Raw genomic sequence first — 22,900 nt, forward strand, 5'->3', positions numbered from 1 at the left:
TGCAAATCTGTCGTCTGAGAAGTGTGCTATGCTGGCTAATGAAATTAGTCAATATCATGTTACATAATATTCAGTGTGTAGTGTAGTTCAAATTAAATTTGTGGTATGCAGTGTGCAGATACAGCATCTCACTGAAAACTAGAACAAGTGGGGCAATATAAATCCCAGTCAGAGACTTACACAGAACATGAATACTTTCCCCCTGTGGGTGAGGGTGGTGGAATAACACACATGGTATCCCCTGCCTGTCATAAGAGGCGACTAAAAGGGGCCCCAGGGGCTCTTAACTTCGGAGCGTGGGTTGGGCGACCAAGGGGCCCTCAGCTGAGTCCTGGCATTGCTTCCACTTACTCGTGTCAGGCTCCTAATTTTCATCTATCCTATCCGACCACCCTTAGTCAAAACTTGTTTCTTTCCAACCCTGACGGTATTAGAGCACTCGAGGCCTAGGGAGTCTTCATTTTCACATCCTTCGTGACCCTTGTCTTTCTTTGGCCGATATCTTCATTTTTCTAAGTGTTGGATCCCTTCCATTTTTCCTCTCTGATTAGTGTTATGTAGAGAATGATGGTTGCTTAGTTGTACTTCCTCTTAAAACAATAATCACTGGGCGAGTTGGCCATGCAGTTAGGGGTGCACAGCTGTGAGCTTGCATCCGGAAGATTGTGGGTTCAAGCCCCACTGTCAGCAGCCCTAAAGATGGTTTACCGTGGTTTCCCATTTTCACATCAGGCAAATACTGGGGCTGTACCTTAACTAAGGCCACGGCCACTTTCTTCCCACTCCTTGGCCTTTCCTATCCCGTTGTGTTGTCATAAGAACGATCTGTGTTGGTGCGACGTAAAACAAATTGTAAAAAAGGATAAAAGAAAGAAAAAGAAAACAATAATCACAACCACCACTACCACATGAATGCTTGTGTGGTTGTGAGTCAAATAATGAGTTTATTCTGTTTTCTGTGCATGTTATTTGGACTTAACTTGGACAAAAGCTGGAGTAAAAGATCTCAAACACTTGAAGGAAAAAATTAAAAATCACTTAAGGCTCCTCCCAACATATTAATTCATGCATAGAATGTAGGAGTATGGTGACTCTATTGGATTTTGCTTATTGCCAATGCATACAGTCGAGTGTTAGCGAGTTCCTCTCAAGAAAAGTATGAACGTGAATGCTCGCAGGGCATTCCCGTTTCAATATGTATAATTTTACATGATTTTGTTACAAATTTTTGTTTGATTTATTAACAGGCTTCTGTATATGATATATTGTTTCATCCATTTCATACAGAGTATTATCATCTCATTTACATAGCGTTTTCACATTTTCTTCTTTTTGGTATTTCTATGTTATTTGTTCAAATAATTTGTAAAAGCCACCTATAATTGGAGCGTGTCTCTGTTGGTGGCACATTTATTAAATAAATAAATAAATAAATAAATAAATAAATAAATAAATAAATATCAAGTTAAGAAAAACATAGTGTGCACTTATTTACTTGTGAATGTTTAGTAAGAATGGAAATCTGTGAAAAAGTAGTGCCCCTCTGCCAGTCCCTGTGAGCAGCCGCTACTAAGGGGTAGGTTATTACGGGCAATCAAAGGCATTTATGTTGATAATTGGACTGCAGTGAGAATTGATTGTAGAGTTCTTTGTTTAAAGTCATTACAGGGGTTTGACAAGGCTGTAATCTGTCACCTTTGTTGCTCATAGTAGACATGGATTATTTAGGTATTGAAAGATATAAAATGGCAGAGTAGAAATCAGCAGGGTGGAAATGTAAATTGTTTGGCATATGCCAGTCAGTAGCGGCGATTAGGGGAGTGGATAAAACATTACATTTTTATTCCATTTTAGCTGGCTGAAACTAGGAATTATAGGAATTATTTAAAAAAGAAAGCACTTTGTACAAGCCCTGTTGTCTTATCAGCTGATTCTTTCCTTTATTTTCTTCAGTTATTAACAAAATTCTTACCGGTAATACGCATAAAATGTCATTCGTCGCGGCTAACCGATTTGTATAACGCCACAGCAGTAGTGGATTTTTTGCCAAGTTTGTGGACACTGAGCTATGATTCACCTGCTTGCGTGCGCATCAAAAACATTACCTTTTTTTTTTTTTTTTTTTTTCAGTTTTGATTTATATACCCCCCCCTCCCTCGCTGTATCCCTCACTCAAACCCAGGTACTTTTTGTTGTCTTCTTTTTCGCCCTTCCGCTTCTAATTTGCAACTGCCGCTACTGATGCCAATGATTTAGTCTTAATGGCAGACTGGTACTGTAAGCCTACAATCTAATATCATGAACAAGTTTTAAGGCCGGGCTGAGTGGTTCAGACGGTTGAGGCGCTGGCCTTCTGACCCCAACTTGGCAGATTCGATCCTGACTCAGTCCGGTGCTATTTGAAGGTGCTCAAATACGTCAGTCTCGTGTCGGTAGATTTACTAGCACATAAAAGAACTCCTGCAGGACTAAATTCTGGCACCTCAGCATCTCCAAAAACCATAAAAGTAGTTTGTGGGATGTAAAACAAATGACATTAAATGAAAAAATTATTATTATTATTATTATTATTATTATTATTATTATTATTATTATTATTATTATTATTATTATTATTATTATTATTATCAAGTTTTAAGTATATTTTGAGGGTATACTCCACCTTTACATCTTTACATTACTTTTAAAAAAATATTCCTTTTCAGTACAGCAACAAAGAGACATGTTTCATATCTATGTGGGCGACATTTACAACCAAAGAACAAAAGTATAGTAAAGGTACACATGGAATTCCCAATAAACTGCTACGGTATATCTTAAATATCATGTCTAAACTTCTTGAGTTGTACAATAAGAACTTGGTCAAACACCACAATTAAAAGAATACACTTCAACAGACATGTTTATGTTAAAAAGTGTGTATAATTAAATATGTTAGGTCTTCAGAGAAGATCATAAAGTTAAAATTAGATTACATAGTTAAAATAATTAGCATTGTTTTTTGGATCATGATGGTAGTTTTATAGACCTTATGAATACTCAATTAAAAACACTGGCTGATAGTCCAAAAATTAGCTGATAAGTTATTGTTCTTGATGTTCTCATAGTAAGTGAGAAATAGGCTTAATTCAGGTGGAACTTCTCTCAAAATATAAAGGTTGAACTGCTGGATTGGTCTAATGGCTATGTATGTTATGGAGAAGTTCCTTCACTTGTCTCTCCCTGACCCGGCTGACCGGCGTGCGGCCTTGTGTTCTTTGGCTGAAGATATCTCTTGCATAGAGATGAAACGTGTCCAGATGTGCCAACTTTCAAAAGTAAAAATTCAGGAGATTTTTTGCTGTATATCCCGACATGTTACGACACATCATTGATTACGTAACTTACAAGAATATTTACACATTATACTACTCAACTACATAATTTCTCTTATTTATTTATTTATTTATTTATTTATTTATTTATTTATTTATTTATTTACTAGCAAATTCATCCAATTCATGGGCGCCCGCAAGGGGGGGGGATAAGGGGGGTGCTTGCCCCCTGGAATTCTAAAAAGGTTGATGTTCAATTGTTTAATATTGTATCAGATTATTTCATAAACTGAACTTACTGACAGTCATGTAGTATCTGTTATAACTGGAAATTTCTGTAAACAGTTTAATGTTGCTGACGTTATACACTACCGTACACGTAGTGAATTATATTTCTAAAATTGCGTGTCTTAGCATTATCCAAGAAACTGCACGGAGAGGTCCCCATACGTTGTTTCCGATGTAAAGTGCAAGTTGCAGAGTTGTGATGATAGCGGCAGGCTCACTTGCCTACTGCAATTCACAATAAGTTGGAAAGTTTTCATTATAATGGCAGGCCCCTTGCCTACTGTGTGGTCACTATCGATTTGGGGAGTTTTCCTTACAATGGCAGGCCCTCTTTACTACTTCCAAACACATTATAGTTGAGGAGTTTTTGTTATAACAGCAGGCACCTTCCCTGCTGCCAGTAAAAATTGAGTTGTGCTGTTATCATTATAATGACAGGTCTCTTTACCTAATGCCAGTCAGCTTACTGCCAATCACATCCAGATGGTGAGTTTTGATTATAATAACAGGCCACTTTGCCTAATGCCAATCACATTTTAAATGGATACATTTGTTTATAAAGGTGGGCACCCTTGCCTACTGCCAAACACAATCGGGTAGGGGAGTTTTGAACAAAATTGCATGCTCCCTTGCCTTCTGCCAGTCAAATCGAGAAGGGAATTATTCATTACAATGGCAGGCCCTGCTTACTAATGTCAGTTACACAGGAGTTGGAGAAGGACCCCATTCCTACTGCCTGTCAAAGTCGATGTGGGGAGTATTGATTACAATAGCAGATGCCCTCCTGCTCACAGTCACTATCAATTTGTAAAGTATTAATTATAGTGGCAGACACACCATTTGTAGATAGCTAAAAATCAACTTCAATGAATATATGAGTATATAGATCGACATACGAAAGTATATGCACATTTACAATATTGTAGACCTTCATTTACAGATTAACTGTTGCTAAACGTTACATCATATCAACAAACGGATTGCACCATATGATGCCACTTTTAGTGGTATAAATGGTTGATCCCTTCACATTTTCTTGTATCTCTTCTATTTATGGACTAGAATGAGTTAGAAACATTGAATAGGGAAAAATTTGGGTAAGGTTTTCACACAGTGCATTATTTTTTGGATACCTATGTGACAGCTAGAAACATGATTGTAATTTGGCTCATATATGGCTACTGGGTGAGCCAATGTTCGTGTCGAATTTGATGATTCTATCCTTCCTATACGTGTGTCAAACTATGAATTATATCTGTAAAAAGCTCAAAATTTACATACAATTAAGAAATATAGCCAAATCTAACATATAAGGGATAGAGATACGACAAAATGTCACTGGACCAATATTGTAGATTTTGACATGCCGAGTTTGAATGTGCCATCTGTTTTGGGATGCAACTTACTGTTTAGCCACGAAATACCTCGAAACTAACGTCTGCACCGTAATTAAAATTGCCCTCATATATTGATACTTTCTGGGGGGTAAAAAGTGAAATATTTAAACATCTTGGAATTTTTCTGTCGATTAGAGGCTAAGAGCGATAATTTTGCCAAATGTCAGTTTTCTAGCTCGTCTGGCAGATTGTGCCGCACTTGATTTCAGGGCGGGATAGGACTTCCAGGAAACTAAAGCTAAAAAATATGCTGATGGTCATTATTATACCTGAAAGTGATAACTATATGAAAATTTAACCAAAATAGTCAATGTACAGACACACGGTCATTACGATTTAATTTATATAGATAAATACTGCAATATTGCATGTATCCAAGCCTTAAACACATGTCTCTTCATTGTAATTGCCTTAGGCCTCTTTATAAATGTATACTCAAAGCACTGGCCTCGTCGAATGGATTTTAGAGTTAAAAGTTTTTCCTACAATTTTTTTTTTTTTTTTTTTTTTTTTTTTTGGGAAGCTTTGTTTTGAATTGAGTTAAAAGCATTACGTTAGAGATTCTGACATATTTAAGAACACCACCAGCTGATTGCATCTGCCTTGCCATTGCCCATAAAACAATTCTCTCCAGCTAGGATTTTCAAAAAATACAGGAACACTAAATCTGCTCTCAAAATTGGGAAATAAGTCTCTGCGATCAGGAGGGAGGGAGCAAGGACGAAATGTAGGGAGTCTCCCACTTAAATTGTGGGAGTCGGCATGTCTGCATGTCCCTTTGGTGCTGTTCTGAAAAGGAGTAGGCCTATATATTTTTTTAAAGTATTGTCAAGGTGGAGTTTACCATCAAAATATCCTTAACACTTGTTCAAGGTTGGCAATAGAGATTAATTATGTTAATTTCTTGTTATCTAATATCTTTTCATTTGAATAGAGGTGCAGTGAAAATGATAAGAAAATTATCAATTTCAATACTAAAGTGAACTGAAAAAGGACAATGTCAGTTTAGGAGTACAAAACTGGCAGATGGATCATTTCAAGTATTTAGGATGTGTATTCTCCCAGAATATGCCAGCCCCATGGTTTAGGGGTACTGTGCCTGCCTGTTACCTAGAGGCCCCAGGTTCGATTCCTGGCCAGGACAGGGATTTTTACCTGGATCTGAGGGCTGGTTTGAGGTTCACTCAGCCTATGTGATTTCAATTGAGGAGCTATCTGACAATGAGATGGTGGCTCTGGTCTAGAAAGCCAAGAATAACGGCCGAGAGGATTCGTTGTGCTGACCACACCACTCCTCGTAATCTGCGGGTCTTCAGGGTGAGCAATAGTCACTTGGTAGGCCATGGCCCTTTGCGTATGTAGCGCCATGGGGTAGTGTAGGGTGAGGATTCTCTCAGGATAGCGGTGTACGCCTAGTAAGTGAAATGAATGCAGTAAGGTTTCAGTTGCAATCAATGGTATTCTACTACAGTATGAATTCTTGGATGAAATTTTCATTACATTGGTTTGATTTCAGACCAACTTTGCTGTACAGCAGTGAAGACTGAATCAACTCGGGATATCTTATTTGTAAGATGGAAAAGAGGGAGAGAGAAAATCACAAGCGATAACTGCCCTAGAACAAGGGGTACTGTACGATAACAGCATCAAAGTGATAGCAATTTATTTTAATGCCATTAAAATACTTCATACATTATTTATAGAATATAATGAGTTTATATATTTTATTATTATTTAATCCGTGTACCCTCCAGGGTTGATTTTCTCTCCAGACTCAGCGTGGGATCCCATCTGTACCGCCTCAAGGGCAGCATCCTGCAGCGTGATATATTTGGTCAGGGATACAACCAGTACCCCTCCAAGGTGGCCTCACCTGCTACACTGAACACGGGCATTCTGGTGGATAGGAAGATTGGAAGGGACAGGCAAGCAAGAGGGAAGGAGGCGGCCATGACATTAAGTTAGGTACTATCGTGGCATTTGCTTGGAGAAGAAATGAGGTGGGAATCGAACCTCCTCTATTCAGTTGACCTCCCAAGACTGAGTGGACACTGTTTCAGTCCTTGTACCACTTTGCAAATTTCATGGCAGAGCCAGCAATCAAATCCGGGCCTTGGGCGGGTGGCAGCTAATCACACTAACTACTACACCACAGAGACAGGCAGTTTATATAATTGTTGTTCTAAAATTCCCCTGACGGCAGCTATCCCTAACATGGAATACTTTTTTTTCTCCTTACAAATACCATATAAATGGTGATTTATTGACAGTGAATTACATAAAAATTCTAAGATATATATTTTAAAAACTAAACACACAAAGGTAATGAGCATGATTGTTGATTAAAAAATAAATGGGAAGGATGAGAGGAGGGTACTCAGAATGAGGAGATAAAGGCTAAGATGATGATGATAATAATAATAATAATAATAATAATAATAATAATAATAATAATAATAATAATAATAATAATCTTCTTTCTTCTTTTCCGACCGCTTTTCTCACATCTGTGGGGTCGCGGGTGCGAACTGCGTCGCACATGTGGATTTAGCCCTGTTTTCTGGTCGGATGCCCTTTCTGACGCTAACCCTACATATATATTTTTTTGCTATTTGTTTTACGTCGCACCGACACAGATAGGTCTTATTGCGATTATGGGATAGGAAAGGCCTAGGAAGTGGAAGGAAGCAACCATGGCCTTAATTAAGGTTCAGCCCCGCAATTTGCCTGGTGTGAAAATGGGAAACCACGGAAAACCATCTTCAGGGCTGCCGACAGTGGGGCTCGAACCCACTATCTCCCGATTACTGGATAGCTAACCCTATATGGAGGGATGTAATCATTATTGCGTGTATCTGTGGTGGTTGGTAGTGTAGTGTGTTATGTGAATATGAAGATGAGAGTGTTGGGACGGACACAAACACCCAGTTCCCAAGCCAGAAGAAATAATCAGAAGCGATTGAATCCGGGACCCTCTGAACTGACGGCCAGTACGCTGACCATTCAGGCAACGAGTCGGACAATAATAATAATAATAATAATAATAATAATAATAATAATAATAATAATAATAATAATAATAATAATAATAATAATGGCATATGGCCTCTGGGAAAGCCTGGTGCAGGTCTTTTACTACTAAGCCTATAGGTGTCCTGCATGTCTGTGAAGATGGGGCCCAGCCTAAGATTAAGATTATTTCTAATGATGAAGACGGCACAAACACCCAGCCTTTGAGCCAGACAAATTAACCAGTCAAGGTTAAATACCCGACCCCGCCGGAAATCGAACCCAGAACTAAAGGTCAGAATGCTAACCATTTAGCCATGGAGCCAAATAAGATAGGAATGAACTCTATGGATAAGCATTTTATTTTGACACCATCTGGCTGTTTCGCTCATCAATTTCAACGTTCTGTTTTACTCTGGACCTACTAGAGTAGAGTAAACCGCATCTCTCTTGGGCATCTGAGTTTTTATTAATTTTGTTGGGTAAACACCAAACATGTCACCAGAGTTCTTTTACATGCCGATGTCGTATGACATGGAATGTCAAATGGACTTTTTTATGCCCTTCAAAAATCCGACTAACTCTTCTGGGATTGAACCCGCTCTCTTGGGATTTAGAGCACAACACTCTACCACTGATCCACAAAGGGAGCACTTTGTGGATTAAGTTCTATATGTAAACCACCTTCGGTGGTGGGGTTGTGTGAGATGAATGGAAAATGTAGTCCTATTTTTTTTCTAAGTTCAAGTTTTTTTCTAATATCCTTTGAATACTATCAACAGATGTTATCAGACAATAAACATTTTAATTAACATCCAGATAACTTTTATCTTAAATCTCTTTATCCTGTGACTACACAGTGTCCTAATGTGGTGTTTATTTTGTATCAAGTATTAATGTATTTTTATTTGTTAAACATTGATTTATAAGATGGAGGGTACCTAACCACATGATAATATTTTAATAGGTGCCAACACCAAACATTTTAATGAATTAATTTTAAAGACTGCTTCAAGAACTCCTTTAAATAATTGTTCACCTGTCAGTAAAAATTTCGACATATTGTATTTTTAACTTATACTATTTTAGCTATTAAAATGGTTCAGTATGAAAATATTGGGATCCCAATAACATTTGATTTTGAGGATGAAAGTTAGGCTGAAGATGCCCACAACTAGAGTAAAACATGTCCCAATTTGAGTGTCATGTATAATTTATAAACATTCTTACAAATGTTTTGTATTGAATAGGTCGACCATTATAATAACCTTAATTGTTTTAAGATAACCTACCCTACAAGGCGGCTGGGAGATCCCAGGTCATGTGAGTCACTAGCCCCTTACTGGAAGTAACGAAAGGGGCTACCACGGGGCTGGCACATAACAGCATCTTCAGTCTTTGGAGTGTCGAGCCTCTTCAATTCTCTTCAATTCTCCGATCAGTGTTAAGATAGGATGGTTGTCCAGTTTTACGATTGCTCGAGAAAGAAAGAGCACATGGTACTGTATGTTCCTCACATTTAATATTTGATGAGAATTGAATGAGTCATTTTAGGAATGGCACATATCCAAAATTGCCAATATTTCATTTTTAAATTATTTATATCTTAAACATCTTGGTGTTATTTCCTCACAAGAGAAAGTAGCACCTATCCAGCCTGTGTCATTTCCAAAATGAGGAGTGAATAATGCATGATTTGAAGTTCATTTTACCAAGCAAGTTGGCCATGTGGTTAGGGGCACATAGCTGTGAGTTTGCATTTAGGAGATAGTGGGTTTGAACGCCGCTGTCGGCAGCCCTGAAAATGATTTTCCGTGGTTTCCCATTTTCAGACCAGACAAATGCTGGGGCATACAGCTGCTTCCTTCCCACTCCTAGCTCTTTCTTATCCCATCGCCACCATAACACCTATCTGTGGCAGTGGGATGTAAAGCAATTTGTAAAAAATTGAAGTTCATTTCAGAAAGGGCTCTTATGCCAGGAGAAAATTGATCAAATTTATGATGCTAGGCAGTATTATGAACTTATCAGCAGAAAAACATCATAGCAAATTCAGTATCACCGAGCTCGATAGCTGCAGTCGCTTAAATGCGGCTAGTATCCAGTATTCGGGAGAAAGTGGGTTAGAACCCCACTGACGGCAGCCCCGAAGTTGGTTTTCCATGCTTTCTCATTTTCTTCTTCTTGCTATTTGCTTTACGTCGCACCGACACAGATATGTCTTATGGCGACGATGGGATAGGAAAGGCCTAGGATGGGAAGGAAGCGGCCGTGGCCTTAATTAAGGTACAGCCCCAGCATTTGCCTGGTGTGAAAATGGGATACCACGGAAAAACCATCTTCAGGGCTGCTGAAAGTGGGGCTCGAACCCACGATCTCCCGATTACTGGATACTGGCCGCACTTAAGCGACTACAGCTATCGAGCTCGGTTTTCTCATTTTCACACCAGGCAAATGCTGGGGCTATACCTTAAAAAGGCCATGGATGATTCCTTCCCACTCCTAGCCCTTTTCTGTCCATCATCACCGTAAGACCTATCTATGTCAGTGCGACGTAAAGCAACTCGCAAACAAAAAAAATTCAATATCATATGGTAGAAACCAGTGATATTCTGAACTTTTCTGCATGATGATCAAAGTTTTAAAAGAGAGGTGGGCTGTCCGGAGAATCTTGAGAAAAAGGAGTGGCCTGCAGCATAAATGGTCGTCTCCATCTTGCATCCTTTATGCAGTTAGTATACTCTGCTGAAAATCCAGGAACAGTGAGTTCGGAATATTTTACCAATGGTCTTCTTGAGAACACTTTTTATTTGCAGCTGTCCAACTTCCAACAGGAAAAGCCTATAAAAACCAAATCCTATAAACTGTAATAAAATAAGGGACATAAGATGTCTAGAGGTAGAAATTCCTGAAGAATTTTTTAGACCTTTTCAATGAATTTAGCCGATCCTGCGGTGTTGGGGTAGCATTCCTGTCTCTTACCCGGAGACCTCAGATTTGATTCCCGACCAGGTCAGGGATTTTTACCTGGATCTGAGGACTAGTTCAAGATCTACTAAATCTACGTAATTACAATTGAGACGCTGTCTGATGGTGAGATAGCGGCCCCGGTCTAGAAAGCCAAGAATAATGGCGGAGAGGATTCGTCATGCTGACTACACGACACCTCATAATCTGCAGGCATTCGGGCTGAGCAACGGTTACTTAGTAGGCCATGGTCTTTTGGGGCTGTTGTGCTATGGTGTTTTTTTTTTTTCAATGAATTTCTCACATAAGGTAACTGTTTGCGTCGATGACGACTCCTTGGCCTAATGACGATTTGTATTACCACTGGAATATGTTTAAAATGATATAGTGTCTTCTTCTCCAACTGCTTTTCCCAGCCTGTGGGGTTGCAGGCACATGCCCTCCTCCCCGCCCATATTTCCCCTTCCGCCATCAGTTGCACACTATCATTTAAACTACACACACCCCAGCGTGAGGTAAGTGTCCATTCACTTTGTGTTAATCTTTTCCTTTTCCGTGCACTTTGCTTTGTACTGGCTTTTCTCAATTTTAATAGGTCCAATTTGTTTTCCGCTATGAACTGAGAATTCCACCAATTAACATCACCGCGCGCAGTGTCTACTTTCTTCTCAACAAGAATTTAAAAACTTCACATTCTGCACAACAATCAACCATGCAGCCCATGAGCACGGCTTGGTTACTTAATACACCAACTGCCAAATTATCCACTTAAGCTGATACAGTGTTTAGTCGACTCTTCTTCCAGAGAGTATCAACCACACATTTTGTTACTCAGACATTGTACATACCTGTATATTTTTATATATTTTTATATATGTGTCAGTTTACTTTGGGTTCATTCTTATTGCCATAGCTCCAGTTATGTATCACCAGGACCTACTGAATTCCATGAGTCTATAGATTTTAACAACACAGAGCACCTTATTTGTACTTTTGTTCCAGAATTCTTAGCATGTATAATGTACTTGTATTCATTATTACTCTCCTGCATCACACGTAATATTTCATTTTCATTTGCAACATTTCATCCACACTTCATATTGTAAAATTATATTTTTCATAAGACTCTTACTGCTAGAAAAACATGTTTTAGGATTTCGCATTTATTTTGTGTATGTTTTAATATGGCTGATGATGACCCCGAGTAGGGTTGAAACTAGTCCCATGTAATGTAAATACTGTAAATACAACTTAGTATTGAATAGGTGGAATACTCTACTGTGCATTATTTATATGTTATCTCAGTTCAATACGGACCAACAATATGAAGTTCATAACCCATAAGTCCAAACAAGGTCGTGAATTATTTAATTTTATTATATGCAACCATGGAGACTTGGCTGGCGCATGCTCGTAGAGGGGTTTGAGAAGACACTTTTACTGCTACAGACTCTATCGAGCTTAAAGTATCTTCCTGCACCCTTCGTTCCAACGAAACTGTCAACCAGCATCCTATCCCCTTATATCTCAAACCCCACCTCGCCATCACTACATCCTCCGATGGAAGCTCGAGAGCCTGTAGTACCGTATCTTCAACCTGAAAACATTTACCAGTGAACTGCTCACTAAAAGTCAGTCACCTAAGTTTAATATTACCGAGCAGACTTCCTTATTGATGAGAATGTACAGTTTTATAATGAAATGTAATTTTCCTAACGTTACTGGAATCCAATTTTTTACTTCAAATTTTGAAAGAGAATTTTTAAAAATTGGTGGTAGGCTGTCACTATTGTAACGGCTGCAGGGTTTTGAGGGTTTCGTAGACTTACTTATTAAATTGTTTTCGTTGTTTCATCTAACCTACAACTGGGTGTTTGAGGGTGCTCAGGTGTGTGAGCCTTGAGTTGCTAGATTTACTGGTACATTGGGGAGCTCCTAAAGGAAGAAATTCCAGCACTTCGGCATGTCTGGGAACCATGGGAGTGGTTAGTGGAACGTAGAGCCAATAACATTATTATTAATATTATTATTGACGAAAATGCACACAGTGTGCAAAATACAAAAACTATATTACATTAATCTAGTCCTAGTTTTGTTATTGATATTTATATTTTACTGCAGATATTTGCGTGATATCTTTCACGGTGTTCATTGCACAGTTCACACACTTAATTTTAATTCAGGTGATGAAATCTCTTATTTAAGCGGAACTTGTGATAAAGACTATGTATTGCATAATGCATTATTATGTGTCAAAGCTCGTAATTTGCTTGTTTTCAATCATCCATCATTATGGTGGCTGTTGAATAAAAGTCATTCCTGATATAGCTGCGTTTTTCTCTGAGAATTTGAAATGTGTTCTCATAGGCCTTAGTGTTCAGCAGGTGTATCTGCATTCTGATGTCTTGTATGAAGAAAGTAATTATGATCTAGTCACACTAGTAAAAAAAACCAGAAGAAAGAACGATAATATTAGAAGAATTTGAAAAGTGTGCAGCCATAATAAGATTTTAATTTTCCTATGAAAAAGGAGAATGGGTCACTACTATCAATAATGCACCTTCAGAAATTTAAATCTTTGAAAATAAAAGAATCAACAAATTCAAATACTTAGGTGAAGTAATAACAGTAACAGCAGTAGAGAAAGACAGCACGAAGGCAAGAATTCACAGAATGGAGAAAGCATATTGCGCAACGATAAATATATACAACAGAAGTCAGTATTCAGGAATGCTAAATTGAGACACTACAAAACTGTAATCCTTCCAGCAGTTTTATTATGCAACAGATTCTTTGAATACCTTCTCAAATAGGAGAATAAGCAATGCAGAAAAGAGAATCCTAAGAAAAAAAAGGGACCTATTTGGGAGAATGCCATTTGGTCTCCTGTACAGAATGGACAAGGACAAATTAACAAAACAATTTTTGCATAATTATTTTGTCATTTTCAACAATTATTTATATACATTTTTTAAATAAATTGCCTTTGTTTGTGGCATTATTTAGCCTTTTTAATGCATTCGCGAAGGGTAATCGATCGGGCCGATGACCTCGATGTTAGGCCCCTTTAAACAACAAGCGCTCAATATATACGAACGTCTTTGGAGATTTCAATAAATGAGAATATTCAAACATCAAATGATTTATTACTCACTTCAAAAACTATGAAATAAAGGAACCTTCTACAACTATCATCCTTATTTTTGTAAATCTGTATCCCTGGAGAATGAGACGACATATTGATTCTAATGTGGAAGGGCTTGCGATGAGAGGAGGGAGGTATTTTTCATTGCAGCAGGTACAAATTCACCTTTCTGTCAGGTTGTTGAAGTGCCCGAGTACTATAATACTCATATGTGCTTATTCATTTCAGTTTATACTGCATGAGTTTCATCTATTCGTGTGTGATTCACTTCAAGTGTTAGAATGCGAATTGTAAAGCCATCTAAAGCTGTCAACTGAAGGAGAATTATTTCACAATTTGATGAGGAAGATGTTTCTACAAGTGTTCAGATACCTTTCTGAGAAATACATGAACTCAAAGGGCAGCAGAATATCAGTGGATTGTATAGTATCCAAATAATGCCAATATATAGATGCTCATTTAATTTGCTTGTAAAAAGTTAATTTCAAAATGGAAGTTTCTGTACTTATTATTATTATTATTATTATTATTATTATTATTATTATTATTATTATTATTATTATTATTATTATTATTATTTCTCTGTTGGGGCCTTCTAGAGACCACGTGCCAATTTCAGTGTTTCATTCTTTGTTGTTCCTTCTTCTTCCTCCAATACTCCATCTTCTCACTATATCTCCTTATCCTCTCTTCAGACCATTTTGAGGCTGTTTTCCTTCCCTTCCGACCTTGAAATCCTTCCATTTTTAACACTTTCACTCTAAAAATACACCTCTGTTGCTTCTTATTCTTCTCCTGTGTTGTTTCTTACCAAATCATTCTTCACTTCATGAATCTAGGTTGTTGTTGTCTTCTTGTTCCAAATATATTTGAAGATCTGTTTGGTTAACCTGTTGTCATCTATTCTGTATAAATATCCAAAATATATCAATCATCTCTTCCGTGTTGATTCTGTTACGTTTTCTATATTCCGATATATTTCATCGTTACTTCTTGATTTCCAGTATATTCCATATAATAATTCTTCTTTCCAGTACTTCTGATTTTTTCTGTTTATAATTGATGGTGTGGGTTACTGTAGTCACGTCCTAGTTCGTGAACCATGAGCAACGGCTGAGTGCCCTAGTAAGTGGTCCTGAGAGTCGCGATACAGTTGCTACAGAATGGGAGTGGGCATCTCGGACATATTCTGAGTCATTGCCTCTTTGTGTTCGGGTGGCTAGGACTATATAATCCACCGTGGTCCCTAACCCGTTAAAGGAGAGATCATAAATTGGACTATATGTAAGTAGGGTAGCACCCTGCTTCACAAATTTACTGAGCTCAGAACATTTTAAGCAAGCCTCGGACCTATGGAAGTAACAGAGTCCCACTCCCATTTCATAGGTGTGGGACTCCTTGGAAGCAACTTGGCAAACAAAATGGAATTCGATGGGGAGCTATCAATATTAATGGGGCTTATGGAAGAAGAAAGTAGAATTGGCTGAGTCAGCAAAGATGATGTGCTAGGAGTAAGTGATATTTGGGTAAGGGGATTATTATTATTATTATTATTATTATTATTATTATTATTATTATTTATGGCATGCAGAGCATACAGTTACAAATATGAAGGTAATAAATATCTAGTAATATTCACTCATGATCACTAAAAATCACAATTTAATGTCCAGAGAAGTAATCCACTTCACTGCATCGTCACTGGCATTCCAAAGGTCTTCATATCCTCCGTTGAAGGACAGTAATACCAATATAAATGGTCTGTTATTGGACATTATAAATTTTCCAGCTCCATTGCCTGGCAGGCATTAACTTTTGGTAATGAGACAAAGTCTCTCATAGTGCATTGGTGCTGCCAGTGGCTTCAAGTGGCCTACGCAGTGGCCTCCACGGTATGCACTGGCCATGTGTCTTGGTGGGTGTGCTATTTACCAACTGATGAGCCCAACTTAGCACACTGGGGTGAAACGCTGGCAACCAGGAATGAGTTAGCTGGAAAATTTATAATGTCCAATAACGGACCATTTATATTGGTATTATAAATTTACTCATTCGGAACAAATATTTCAGGTTCCATATGGGAATCAACATCTATATCAACCGAAAGACCATAATGCGCATTCTGTCACAATATGATGAGTTACCTGCACTGCATCACCACACTCACACTGAGGGCTAGGAGTTTTCCCCCCACTTGTGTAGCCAGAAGTTACATCTTCTGTGACCAGTCCACACTCTGTTCAGAGACATCCATATCCTTCTTGTGAGATTGAAACCAGGAGGTTTTCTGCAGGGATCAGTGATCAATCCTAGCTGATTAGGGTTTGATGTAGTCCATTCTTCCCGCCAAGTTTCGTCCATGTTGTACTTTGATTCTATCAACCTCTTGCCTAGTTGCCGTAAGGGATGTAGAGGTTTTAATCTCCCTTGCTTCTGGGGATAGCAATCCTGATGTATGGGTAAGGGGAGATAACGAGGAAGAGACAGGAGATTATAAAGCGTATTTGAAGGGTGTTAAAAAGGGCAGAGTGTGGGGTAGGACTGTTCATAAGGAATACTATTGCACGCAACATAGTTTTTTGTTAGGCACGTAAATGAGGGAATGATGTGGGTAGATTTGGCAGTTGGAGGAATTCGGATGAGAATTGTCTCAGTGTATTCACCATGTGAGGGTGCAGATGGCGATGAAGTTGACAAATTTTATGAAGCATTGAGTGACATATAGTCAGGGTCAATAGCAAGGATAGGATACTGCTATTGGGTCATTTCAATGCAAGAGTTGGAAATAGAACTGAAGAATACGACAGGGTGATTGGTAAATGTGGGGAAGATATGGAAGCTAATAGGAATGGGAAGTGTTTGCTCGACTTCTGTGCTAGTATGGGTTTAGCAGTTACGAATACATTCTTCAAGCAAAAGGCTATTCACCACTACACATGGGAGGGTAGGGGTACAAGATCCATAATGGACTATATTTAACCGACTTTGAATTCAGGGAATCTGTTAGGAACGTACAGGTTTTCCGGGGATTTTTCGATGATGCAGACCACTATCTGATCTGTAGTATCTCTAGGCCTAGGATAGAGAAAGTGAATCTGTCTGCAAACAAATATGGGTAGAAAATCTCCAGGACGAGGAAATTAGACAGACGCGCATGGATATGATTAGTAAGAAGTTCCGAACAGTGGACAATAAGCAGGTTCAGGATATAGAAAGAAAATGGGTGGCATACAGGGATGCTGTAGTAGAAACAGCAAGGGAATGCCTAGGAACAACTATGTGTAAAGATGGGAAAAAGCAAACATCTTGGTGGAATGATGAAGTGAGAGCAGCTTGTAAACGTAAAAAGAAGGCTTATCAGAAATGGCTCCAAACAAGGGCTGATGCGGACAGGGAATTGTACGTAGATGAAAGAAACAGAGCGAAACAAATAGTTGTTGAATCCAAAAAGAAGTCGTGGGAAGATTTTGGTAATAACCTGGAAAGGCTAGATCAATCAGCGGGGAAACCTTTCTGCACAGTAATAAAGGATCTTAGGAAGGAATGTAAAAAGGAAATGAGCAGTGTTTTGGGTAATTCAGGTGAACGCGTAATAGATCCCAGGAAACCACTAGACAGATTGAGGAAATATTTCAAAAATCTTCTCAATGTAAAAGGAAATCTTCTTGGTGGTGTCGTTAACAACCGAACTCATGGGGAGGAGGAAAATGATGTTGGTAAATTATGCTTGAGGACGTGGAGAATGTGGTAAATAAAGTCCATTGTCATAAAACAGCAGGAATAGATGAAATTAGACCTGAAATCGTGAAGTATAGTAGGAAGGCACCGGCTTTGGTAGTGGGGTCATGTGAGGCGAATGGAGGATAATAGGTTACCTAGGAGAATAATAGACTCTGCTATGGAGGGTTAGAGAAGTAGAGGGAGACCAAGACGATGACGGTTGAACTCAGTTTCTAACGATTTAAAGATAAGAGGTATAGAATTAAATGAGGCCACAGCACTAGTTCCAAATAGGGGATTGTGGCAACGTTTAGTAAATTCATAGAGGCTTACAGACTGAATGCTGAAAGGCGTACCAATCTATAATGATGTGTGTAGGATGTATGTATGTATGTAGTTCAGTACTAGCCATTCACTCATGTATAGGCATTTCAGTTTGACTACTGTGTTTTAGTGTTGTATTTTGAAATTTTTAGATAAACTCTTTTTGTTGTAGATATTCCTGGTTATACCTTATGCTCTTTCCATCCTGTGTATCCTTTCTTCTACAGCACATTTTTCTAAACCATTTTCTTGGATTGTTTCTCCCAAATATTTGAATTTCTTTGCCTTCCTTATTCGACCAGTTTCTGTTATTAGAAATTCTGGAGCACTTTTTACATTTTTTTTCCGCAAAAATTCTTAAACCTGTTCTGTTGGCTATTGCTGCATTTATCAAGTTTTCTGAAAGCATGGTGAAATCATCTGCAAATGCTAGACAGTTTATTTCAACACCTCTGTTCTTTCTTCCCAGTATTATTGCTGAATGCTTGTGTTCTTTCAGTTTTGCATTCCAAATTCTATTTTCCCTCGGACTAAGGGATGGATCCCACCTCTGCTGCCCCAAGAACAGTGTACTGGAACGTGAGACTTTGGGTCGGGTATACAACTTGAGATGAGGACCAGTACCGCGCCCAGGCGACCTCACCTACTATGCTGAACAGGGGCCTTCTCGGAAGATTGGAAGGGACAGAAATGAAGCGGCCATGGTCTTGAGTTAGGTGCTATCCCGGCATTTTCCTGGAGGGGAAGTGGGAAACCACTTCGAGGATGGCTGAGGTGGGAATCGAACCCCTCTCAACTCAGTTGACCTTCAGATTCTGAGTGGAGCCCGTTCCAGCTCTCGTACCACTTTCCAAATTTCGTGGCTGAGCCGGGAATCGATCCCTGGCCTCTGAGGGAGGAGGCTAATCACACTAACCACTACACCAGAGAGGCAGACTTGAGGAATTTTAAGTCATGTTATAGGCCATATTTCGGCATTTAAAGTATTAAGTCATCATAAACATTGATCAGAATCATTGATCGCGTCTGAATGGGAAAAGGTGGAATAAAAGAATAATAAGAAGGAGAAGGTTTCGGACCATGATATTAGTAAAGATATGGATGAGTTAGACAGTGACTGTGGAGATGTGACAATAGTTCACATTACAGATGTTGAACGGTACCATGAGCACACGTAAGTTGTTCCTTGTTTACAAAACTATAAGAAATATACTTTACAAAATTATAAAAAGGAAAAGTCCATACCTTAGTCTGCGTTTTTCAACGAATCAGAGAAAGATGGAAACTTCATATTAGAAGTGAAAATAATAGAAGATGAATAACATAAAAATTAAAAACAGGAACTTTTAAAAAGAAGTGGTGGGTAGATTGCTGCTCTGTTCTCTGTACTAGTATGTATGTCCAACCCTTGTCCCATTTCTCTACCGAGTCGGGTAAGAAGTGAGATGAATCTTCATAGCGAGATTTTACCGGGTGAGTTGGCCGTGTGATTAGAGGCGTGCAGCTGTGAGCTTGCATTTGTGAGATAGTGTGTTCTAATTCCACTGTTGGTAGCCCTGGAGATGGTTTTCCGTGGTTTCCTATTTCACACCAGGCACATGCTGAGACTGTACCATCCCACTCTTAGACCTTTCCTATACCATCATCACCATAAGACCTTTTTGTGTCGGCGTGACATTAAGAAAATTGTAATTGTAACAAGATTTTACAGTCGGATGCACTTCGTGACGTCAACCTCATCAGAGGAGTTAATGAGATGAAATGATCGACGTGATACATGATAATAGGAAGGGCAAGGGTGAAAGCCAGTGGCGGCAAATAGCCTGCTCCTGTCAAGAAACACAAAAGTGTCTGCTTAGCGTTCCTTATGGAGAACACTGTAAGTACCTAGGTGTTAACATCAGGAAAGATCTTCATCGGGGTAATCACATAAACGGAATTGTAAATAAAGGTTACAGATCTCTTCACATGGTTATGAGGGTATTTAAGAGTTGTAGTAAGGATGTGGTAAGGGCAAGGCCCCAGCTAGAGTATGGTTCCAGTGTATGGGACCCTCACCGAGATTACTTGATTCGGGAACTGGAGGGAATCCAAAGGAAAACAGCTCGATTTGTTCTGAATGATATCCGACGAAAATGTTGCAAAGCTTGGACTGGGACCACTTGGGAGAAGGGAGACGAGTTGCTTGACTAAGTGGTGTGTTCTGTGCTGTCATTGGAGTGATGGTGTGGAATGGCATCAGTACACGAATGGGTTTTAGTGTTGTTTTTTAAAGTATGAAGGATCACAATGTGAGGATGAAGTTGAAATTAATAAAGACAGGTTGGAGCAAATATTCGTTTTATATGAAGGGGAGTTAGGGATTGGACTAATTTGCCAAGGTAGATGTTTGATGGATTTCCAAATTCTTTGCGACTATTTAAGAAAAGACTTTGAAAACATCTGAAAATGAATCTGCCACCTGGGCTACTCCCCTGAATGCAGATCAGTGGTGAATGATTGATCCGATGGACGTATCACTAACAGCGTCGGATGCCCTCACTCCACGTGAGCACTGCCGAGATGTTTGGAGGTGAATCAGGGCTTTTGGCACTCAATCTACTCATTAGAGAAGAATAGGCCTATTGCCACCTCTCCTACCCTGCCGGCCGTCATTCTGGAGGGAAATTTATTTTTCTACCAATGCGACTCGGTTCGAGAATCAGACCAAAGAGACTTGACGCCTTAACGATCCTGTCCATCAGGTAAGAGTGTATTCTGCCCGAAGGCAGGTCGGAACCTCCGCAGGGGTGTGTCTGAGCTGGAGTTTATGTGCGGTAGGGTGGCCAGTTCCGTTCTGCTCCTCCATTCCCTTACCCTTCACCAACAGTGCATGACAACCCATCCAAATCTTGACCACGCCCAATGTTGCTTAACTTCGGAGATCTCACGGGATCCAGTGTTTCAACACGGCTACGGCCGTTGGCCCTTCCCTGTAGTAGAGAAGTTTTTATGAGATGGTACGAGAACTGGAAATAATGCAAAGGAAAGCAGCACGATTTGTTCTGGGTGATTTCCGACATAGGAATAGTGTTACAAAATGTTGCAAACTTTGGGGTGGGAAGACTTGGGGTAAGGAGACGAGATGCTCGACTATGTGGTATGTTTCACGAGGTCGACATGAACTGTATATGCGCAAGGTGCGGTGACCAACCACGTGTTGAACTGCAAGATGAGAACAGAGTCGCTGGTGAAATTCTGTAGTGAATAAGACTTGTAAATTCATGTACTTCTCACACTAAATGGCCAGTTCGGCTACAATAAACATATTATTATAATTTACCGAGTGTCATTCTCAGTGAAACATGTTTCGATTTTACCTCTTCCCGAGTCGTGTGGTCATGTGGTCATGTCTGTGTTCCATACATACCAACATGAACCTGTTCCCGGTAGTTTTAAACATGGAATACCTAGAGCTCGTAAGTGCCCTAATCTTCGTACTACTATTACTATTACATCATAAATAAAATCCAATAACCTGTAAGGTTCTTCCCACAGATAGATTTCTAAAGCTAGAGTAGGCCTACGGACTTGCAGAACAACCGTAATGTTGGCTCTCATGATTCGTATTCTCATGACGTCAATGGCGAGTTAATATTCTGCAAAAAGTCGCTACTTAAACCCCATCAAATAGATAAAATTATATTTTATAATCATATATATCTTTATAAGATCTTGCAGAGAATAATTATTTTCGCCAATACATTTGATAATAAGACGGAAATAGGTGAAGAACGAAGGACAAATAACTACCGAATATACCTCTAATCTGTAGACAATAATCACTCACCATTACTAAGTATATATACATGCTGGAGACTTTCACTGCTTGTACTCGCTTCGGCGGTACATATACTAAAATTGGAACGATACAGAGAAGATTAGCATGGCCCCTGCGCAAGGATGACACGCAAAATCGTGAAGCGTTCCACATTTTTTTTTTCTTGCCTGACGAATTTCCTCTTCAATCTAGTGGATAACATTTATGCTTTTCGTAGCGAATGTGTGTGTTTTTACGAGTTGATGCGAAAAGTGGTGTAGTGGTTAGTGTGATCAGCTGCCACCCCCGGAGGCCCGGGTTCGATTCCCGGCTTTGCCACGAAATTTGAAAAGTGATACGAGTTCCACTCAGCCTCGGGAGGTCAAATGAGTATAAGTGGGTTCAATTCCCACCTCAGCCATCCTGGAAGTGGCTTTCCGTGGCTTCCCACTTCTCCTCCAGGCAAATGCCAGGATGGTACCTAACTTAAGGCCATGGCCGCTTCCCTCCCTCTTCCTTGTCTATCCCTTCCGATCTTCCCCTCCCCCACTAAGGCCCCTGTTCAGCATAGCAGGTGAGGCCGCCTGGGCGAGATACTGGTCATTCTCCCCAGTTGTATCCCCCTGATCCAATGTCTCACGCTCCAGGACACTGCCCTTGAGGCGGTACCCTCGCTGAGTCCGAGGGGAAAACCAATCCTGGAGGGTAAGCAGATTAAGAAAGAAGAAAGATATGAGAACTGGAAAAAATGCAAAAGAAAGCAGCACGATTAGTTCTGGGCGATTTCCGAGATAGGAATAGTTTTACGAAAATGTTGCAAACTTTGAGCTGGGAAGACTTGGGGTAGGGAGACGAGATGCTCGACTAGGCTATTTGGTATGTTTCGAGTGCAGAGTTGGCGTGAAATGACATAGATAGACGAATAAGATTGAACGGA

The 22,900-nt window shown here is 39.4% G+C and overlaps 1 protein-coding gene and 1 non-coding gene across 2 annotated transcripts in view; both read left to right on the forward strand.

Annotated features, from left to right (window-relative positions):
* The window catches only part of LOC137503105 (uncharacterized), a 229,468-nt gene that overhangs the window by 15,963 nt on the left and 190,605 nt on the right, over positions 1-22,900 (forward strand). The gene's annotated exons all lie outside the window — the stretch shown is intronic.
* Positions 22,035-22,141, forward strand: LOC136886904 (U6 spliceosomal RNA). The gene has a single exon (XR_010861868.1). It is a non-coding gene; the product is annotated as a U6 spliceosomal RNA (small nuclear RNA).

The sequence above is a fragment of the Anabrus simplex genome, chromosome X (genome assembly GCF_040414725.1).
Source record: "Anabrus simplex isolate iqAnaSimp1 chromosome X, ASM4041472v1, whole genome shotgun sequence".
NCBI classification, from domain to species: Eukaryota; Metazoa; Arthropoda; class Insecta; order Orthoptera; family Tettigoniidae; genus Anabrus; species Anabrus simplex.